Below are 8,876 nucleotides of genomic sequence, written 5' to 3' on the forward strand. Positions count from 1 at the left end.
TTTACATTAATACACTATAATATGATATTTGCTAATAAACACATGGAAATATACACAAAAGCTCAACCAATTATAATATTATCTACTAATAAAAATAATTTTACATATTTTCCCTGATCAAAAAAAATAAAAAAGAAGATAAAAGTAAAGAAAATTTTTAAAATTACAATAGCTATAATAATAGAATTATTATTATTTCACATATTATTCATGAAAACGCATGTTTAAATTTATAAATACAAGTTAAATTTTTTATATGCAATTTAATATTGGTTACATTTTCTAAGGTTTGAAAAGAAAACCACATTTTATGATAAAAACAATAACAGAAAAAAATGTTGTGTGGGTATAAAAAAGAGTGCGTAGCAAAACCTCCCTATAAGTTGGCCCCGTGTACTTTTAAGTAACTTTGGCCCCTCTTTATATATACTTACGGTAACAAAAATTTAGCCCATCCGCCTCTGTTGAATAGCAAACAAATACATTTTATCGATCACACTGTATATAGTACACGAATAGGAGTGATACAAAGAGTAAAGTGTACAAACATTATCTATTTAATATAATCAGCGACCATAAAAAATCATTATTTTTAATCGCTTGTGTACCTTCGGTCGATTTTTAACCATATTGTTGGATAAAATATAGCTGATTATTTTTCCCACGACACTTTTTGATCATCAACATTTTAATATTGTTTTTAATTATATAGATTTTTTAAAAAACAATTATACTACCTATTAACTTCGGGGTTTAAAAAGTATACAGTTTAGCCGTGATATTCTTAATATCAATGTGACCCTGCGTATTGGTTGGTAAAAAATAAGTACTAGTTTACTTAACCCTACTTTTCTCCTTATCCAAACTTCAAATGTTTATGTAGTACTAAAAAACCGAATTCCAACCGGCTTATCGTTTCAATAGTCATTACTGAACTATTGAGGTTACGATTTCAGTTCTTAAATATTACAAAACTACTTTGCGAAGTATAAAATTATACACAAGTGTTTTTTTTGTATTAACATTTTGTATATTACTTGAGCTTTTCCTTGTATAATATTCTGCGGTGGACTGGTCGTTAGAAAAACATTTAACCCCAACCGCAGTATGTTCACAAGGAAATAACCTCACGGCTTAAGTAATATTAAAATAAAAGTATTTTTCAATTACATACTTATATAATATATTATAAGTATGTATGTAACGCTTATTTTTATCTAAAAAGTGCTGGATCTAACAGCCAAAAAAATCTCTACTTACTGATGCAGTAGGGAAGTGCCTGTTGTATTAAATATTATTAATGTTGGTAGACATTGTTTCTGATCATAGTAAATTTAATTTATGCAAGCCATACATTTTTTTTATTGCAATAATTTATATAATACTATAGTGACAATAGTATTATTACTTTATACATGGTTATTACTTAAGCAGAGTAAAAATTTCCATAGCAAATCATATACTATTTAATCGTAACCCATTCAACAGTAAATAATAAATCGAAACCCATTCTGAGGAACTTTTTACATCTTTAACTCCTTTTAGGTTATAATATTTATTATTAGACACAAAGGTCAATCGATTTGTTAAATGATCAATGATCCATAGTTCCAATTATATGATCTGTGTTGATTAATGCATTCAATTACAAAACGATAATGTTCAAAGTAAAGAATATATTTAAAATTCAATAGTGTTAAAAGCAATAACAGATATTAATTTTTTTTAAAGCTTTTATTTTCTTAAAAATTAAAAGTAATATAATAGTAAATAAATGTTACCTGAATAATAGACAGTTTTTAACAAAAAAAAAAAAAATTATAAATTAATTTACTCTTACAAAAAAAAAAATGTAATTCACTTAAACCTTTTTATATTATATAAGCTAGATACCTACCACTCTGATAAAACTTATGAATTATTGATTTACCTTATTAATTGTATGTCGTTAAATTAATAAATATTACCTAAAAAAGTAAAATTAAGACTTTTAATAATTATTTTTAGAAACAAATTAATTATTAAAAAAAACTATGTAATAATAAATAGATGTGTAGCGAAGTGCATTTTCTAAAAAATAATAACCAAATAGTAATTTGTTATAATTATAATTTGGCCAGTTGAGAAAAAAATCTAATATTGAAAAACATTTGTTTATAATAGTATGAAAGGTTACAGAAATATGACTTTTTTAAACTTTTTCCCGACTTATAATCATCAACCCAAATACGATTAATGGTCCAAGAATAAATTGATAACAGAAACTGAACGATGGAAAACCATTGAAAAGGTGACTCAAGATAACAAAAAGGCATCAATCATTAAAAAACCAATGTGTCTACAAAGTAGGCCCTACGCGATATAAAAACTTTTCAGCTCCATAATGTTGGTAAAAGTTCTCGCATGGAAAACTTGATTTTATTTGTTTTGCTCATCTTTTTATAAACCGCGTGTAACGTGTAACAATATGTTTACTTTTTTTAATACAACTTTTTTCATAAAGTCAAATTCAATAATAATAAAAAGAAAAAGTTATATTAGTAAAATATTTGTAGCTATGCATAGCATAAATATGTTTAGTATAACGGTTAATAACGTTAGTATAATGGTTTGGGTCTTCTGTGTTTACAACTAATGAACTAAGTACAATTTATAGTTATTCAAAAGTATTATATCATCGACAGTCATTTCGAGCATACTGTTTACATTCAAACGTATTACATTTATCGTCGTAAAAACTTATATGATAAGTATTATATTAATTTTAAGTACACATATTTCGTTAACATCGTTATTATTCTATTAATTTGTATTTAATTGTTATTATTATCAATAATAATTATAGTTTGTTTTTTGTTTAGTCTACGACCATTTAGTTTGGTGTGGATAACTCATGCTCTACTAGAGACAACAGTTGCCATCATCCTGGGGAAGTGAATATGGTGCGGTGGTTTCCCGGTACCTTCCGCACCAGTCGGGTGGTCATTTCTCACTCCAGACGGTTGCCCGCCCAGCTAGAGAATAACCTTCTCGGTCACGACGCCATGCTAGTAATTTCTATGGATATTAAATTTTGTATTTTGTCATCACTAGGCAAAATCACGTCGGATGTTGATAGCATCAAAGAAATTAGAAATACCGAACAGATATCAGTATATTAAAACAAATTATTTACTTCAAAGAAGTTACACACCGATATCAAAAAGAAATTAACTCACTAAACATGAATGGATCGTGGAACATGGATCATATTCAAATTCGAAAAGAAAACATTAAAAGCATTTGAGATGTGGTACTGGTGGAGTATGGGGCAAAAAACTGACTAGAGAGAAAACTAATGCATGCAATTAAAATTAGACATTGGAAAATAGTGTCTCAATACATACGTTGAGAGATACACAAGTACTGCATAATACAAAAATAGAAGATACGATTAAAATCAATTCAACAGCAGGACGACACTGTAAATCGTATGTAAAACAAATTGAAAAAGATGCAAGAGTAGGATTTTTTTAGGAACTAAAAGAAAAGGCAAGAAATCGATTAGAGTGGATAATTGCAGATGTGATCTAACGAGCTAAAAAAATCTATATCCAGTGTTATGTGTAGTGTTTATAATAGTAATTTAGATGTGATAACATTCATTAAACAAATTCCACCTCTTCAAGGGGGACATACGAATCATGATTAAGTATATGTTTTATGGCACCCACCCACTTCTAATCTTAACTTTACATTTCAGACGATTCAAATGTTTCTCCTTGTCTCGAAATGGGCAAACAATTGAAATGAGTAAACAATTCGAGTAAAAAGAGTTAATAAAATTCGAGTTAACAAGTAAATAAATCTATTAAACGAGTAAAAAATGAAATAAACGAATAAACGAATCTAGTAAATAAACCTAGTTAACGAGTAAACAAATGGATAAAAGTATAAACAAAAAATAAATAAAGTGTGAAACCAAATCAAAGATTTTGATCTCAATGAAAATGTACCCAAATTTTGAACTGATCCCAACCATAAAAAATATAATAAAACTAAATTTTTCTTATTTAATATTTTCTTATATAATTTAATGTTATTAAAATGTATTATTACAATATTTCAAGACAAACAATGTTCAAGTATTATTTTAACTTAAAAATATTTAAATTGTATTTTGTATTGCACTACTACAATAACTAACTCATCTAGACGAATTATAAAAGAAAGTCCCATTAAAAAATCTAGATAAATTAAATGTGTTGAGTTCATATAGACGAAACAATCTAGATTATACTTTTAAAACTGACTGTATGAAACCATAATATTATGTTTATATTTTTTTTCCATGTAATATTATTTTCTTCTAATAAGATTGTATTTAAATAGGTCGAATTTTAAAAGATAAATTTAAATATATTTATAACTACTATGCATTTAACATGTAATACAAACGTATCAAAATGGAAGCCCATAATATAAAAAAAAAAACACTTTGATGCTGTTTATTGATTAAATAATTGTACTCAGAAATTCAAAACTTTTAAAATGTCATTCGTACAATGAAATGAATTCATTACCATTTTTTGAATAACAAAACAATTCCCAATGACGAACCGCTATGGTTAGTTTATTTTATATACAGTAGAGTTTGGACCACTCAAAGCTCAAGGGAAACAAAGAAAAATAGAGTTATTCAAATTTCAAATTGCTGGGTTGAACACCCACACAAGTTACAACTGACATTATTATTCTTAAATATTTCGTTACTTACCACCAACCACTTTGTATATTTTTATAAATATTGTTTCAAAGCTACGTTTAAATGTATTCAGCTAAAACGTTATGTCAAAATACAATTTGATAACCAAGCTTACAGCTAGTTTATCGTGTCTTCAGTCTGATGATTATATTAATTACACAAAAATTATTATAATAAATCAATTAATGTTTATCGCTTAATTTCAACAAAATATAAAAAATAATTTTATACAAGAAACTTAAATTAAAACAAAACGTCGGATTTACTTGATTTATTTCTGACAGATCATTAATTTAATTTTCTAAATAAAAACCATACTACCTATTTTTATGAGTTATGTACATATTAATATTGCTAAAAATGTAGGGTTTCGTAAGGTTATTTAAATAATCATTTTGGCTTTATGACAACGTTTAGTCTATTTTAACGTATATTACTTTCTTTAATCTAAAATTAAGTAACTATTTAACATAATAGTTTGTTCGTTTAATATTTATTTATTAAAACTATAATTACATTGTATTGAAAATGAATGTAGTATTAAGTAACAATATTTAATTATCATGTGATTTATACTTGGTGAACCATACAAATTAAAACACACATATTTTTTAATCACACTAAATTATAATTTTTTAAATAGGTATAAAAAAGTACTTAAGAATTATAATTAGCTCTAACAAGGCTATTTGCTCATTAGCTGCTACCAGAGGTCCACATAAAGTAAATATTTCATAATTATTGGTTTTCCAAAATTGAACATTGAATATTTGTTGTGGTTTTGATTAAGACCTTTCAATACAGTATTTAAAATTCTATTTCACGATAAAACCAGGAAAAATTTAATGTTTAACTCTTCTAGACATTTAGGCCACGATACAAAATCTCAAGGTAAAAATAAAATATAATCTTCACGAAACCCGTGTAACGTCTTCAAAAGTTAACAATAAATATTATCTAAGTTTTCGTTTTCCTGATAAACCACGACACCCATAAAAGCCATAATATGTATTTTACATATTTTATTATCCGGACGCCACTATTTTTTTAAAACCAAAAACATTACCTTGATAAAAAATTAGTCTTTAAACGACAATTCTGCGCGTGTCAAGTAAGTTTTGATAACAAATTTTCTATTCACTCAAGGTGCGTGTGCTACAGGTTCAAAGTACGTTAAGTATGTATTGTTTTATTAATAGCAGGACCAAAATTAACAAGTACCGTGAACCCTTTATATGCTATTGTGTGTATTTGTAAACTGAACTTCTAATGTAACTTCGGCCAATTTTTCGGGTATATCGTAGTATATTCATAATGTACAATTCAGTTAATTAGTTTATAATTTTATTATAATGTATAAACAAGTATTAATTTTTACTAGTTGTAAATTATCGTTATTTTTCTTTTATCCCAAACAAGTAGGGTCAACCGACCTTTCGTCGATTATCTATATTAAAAAATTATAAAGTAAATTGTATTATTATAATAAAAAATTATATGGGATTGTTATGCGTAGGCCATTACATTATGGGTTTATGATTGTCCAATTATTAAATTGTGTGGCTTGGTTTTTTACGCAACTAGGCCAGACAGACGCTCATTGGTCCGAATACAACTTAAACATCAGAAATTGTTAAACTGACTAATCGTATCAACATGGTTGATAACAAAGTATTTTAACTGTAAAAAGAAACAAATAATATATAAGTATGCGAACAAACGTCACCAACAAATTAAATCTATTGCAATTGTTTTTGATATCTATTTTGAATTAAAAGTAATGTGAAGACCATTTTGAGTAACGATAACCAATAGTTTTCTATATTGCAAAACTGTTAGTAATCACAACCGACCAAACTACGGGAATCGTGTTTCGCGAAGAAGTTTTTATTACATTTAACGTGTATTTAAGACACATTGTGTATTATATAATAAATACAATAGGTGTATGATATGAATTCGTACATCCGACCGGCACAGAGTTGTCGTGGGATTCTTTTAAGAGGTCGGATAGACATGTTCGACAGCGTGTGCTGACGAATTAGATGTAATTTAAGACCTGCGTAACGTAAATAAAACCGTAAGGTCAAAGTCCTATTGACATTGTCGGATCAATTAAAACACAACAGGTTCACGTGCAGGACAAAATATGTATGTATTATGCGTTAAGACTTTCGTGGATTCAACTATTAGTTTGATCATTTTCGGATCTATCCATAGTGTCATAAATCATAATAGTATTATGACAACATGGATGGATAATATTATAAACTATAATCATAGTACCAATTTAGATAAGCACACATAACACGTCTTTCTACAATATTCTATGACTCATTTTTATATTTTACTCTCCCAAGATTTTACTGGAGTACACAAAATGCTTAGTGTTTGTGAAATTGTTTCTGTCGTTTGAAATTGTTAAAACATCACAAATCCGAACAAGTTTTAGAGGTTTTTTTTTTTGAAGATATAAATCGCAAACGTTTCAACAGTTATTTAGTACATTTTAAAAACATAACATAATATAAAACATTATGTAAATTATACCTGCAATTTATTAAATTGTCACAAATATTTGCTATACTTATCAAACAGTTTTTAGGTACCTTCATATTTTCATCATATACCGTGACACAATCCATAAAGCACAAAATTAATAGTTTCACATGAATTTAACAATAAGCAATTTTGACGGACAATTTTTGTATGATATATTTAAAACTTTAAAATTGTAACTTTATGTTTTGTTATCAAAACTTATAACAACTTGTTGAGAACTTTATCGACATTTCGACCTAGACAATTTGTTCATTATAAAACTCAAAACGTCAACTCATAAACAACACGGGCAATGGGTATGTTTTATAAAAAAGGAAAATAATAAAATACACAATGAAATGTCAAAGGTTAAAAAACACCTACGTAAGTCTATTGTAAATTTAGCTACAATTCTGATAAGGTAACAACAAGAGTACAGGAGGTACAGCTGTGACTATTAATTTTACACAACACTATATAATATTATAATATCTATGTTTACGGACGGATCACATGTTACATATCATATTATATTCCAGTAATATAGTCTGTGAGAATAAATAAAAATAGATTTTCATATAATAATGACTATTTATATTAAGAGAGAAAAATTAAATATTTGTCTTTTCTTATCGTTTAAATTTTTTTCTACCGAAAACAGGTGCCATTATAGACTAATGAACGTGGCACTTATAAGGTTCGTGACTCGTGCTTTGTGTACCCATTATTTCTTACTGTCCTTTATCAAAACTTTAGGAGGTTAGTTTGGCAAGTCATGTGTTGCAACAAACATGTACTGCAATATTTCAAGAGCGGTTTAAAAATATGCGAGGACGTGAATACAATTTCGAAACGGTCACTCAAAAAAACAATTAATTTTTATAGTTAACCGATGAATCATACAACAATATATTGTCCGTAAAAAAAAAAATTTAATCGATTGGTCCTCTGTCATAAAATAACTACTCGGCTACAATATTATAATATTATAATTGATCATAGTACGGATTTTGCCAAAATTAGTTGCCTAAATGTAACAGATGTTTGAACGTTTTAATTAATTTTGCTTTGAATGTCGGCACGTTTTTATTTGAATTAAAAGTTAGTTTGTTATATTTGTTACTGTATTAGTTGTTTTAATTGTTTTCATTAAATTCCAATCTATATTGTTACAACATAAAAGTTTTGTTTATCTTCTTGATATAGTCAGTGATTCCATTAGTTGTTGCCCATTACATAATTGTTTTAATGTGCAGAATACAAAGGAATTCTATTTACTTTCATAGTGTTATATTAAGTAACAATGCGTGGATTGTTTTTCTTTTGATAAACTTACCAGTGTCGTGCTAAAAAAAAAATAATAATAATAATAAATCAAACAAAGTAAGTGAAAAACATGCGCCAATCATATGTCTGTAATTTTTTTTTTAGATTTTTCACGAAACAATCGACGCGACGCTATCATCGTTATGAACATTTTTAAAGCTGTTTATTTTGGATTCGATGCGATATGTTTAGTATAAATATGCACATGCAAATCTATTTAAACCTATAATATAACTTGTACATAGTATAGTTCCAGTATGTAATG

Source organism: Adelges cooleyi, unplaced genomic scaffold (genome assembly GCF_023614345.1).
Source record: "Adelges cooleyi isolate 19-005CV unplaced genomic scaffold, UGA_ACOO_1.1 ACOO_flye_CR_arks_rails_tigmint_CR_PRNA_21, whole genome shotgun sequence".
NCBI lineage: Eukaryota > Metazoa > Arthropoda > Insecta > Hemiptera > Adelgidae > Adelges > Adelges cooleyi.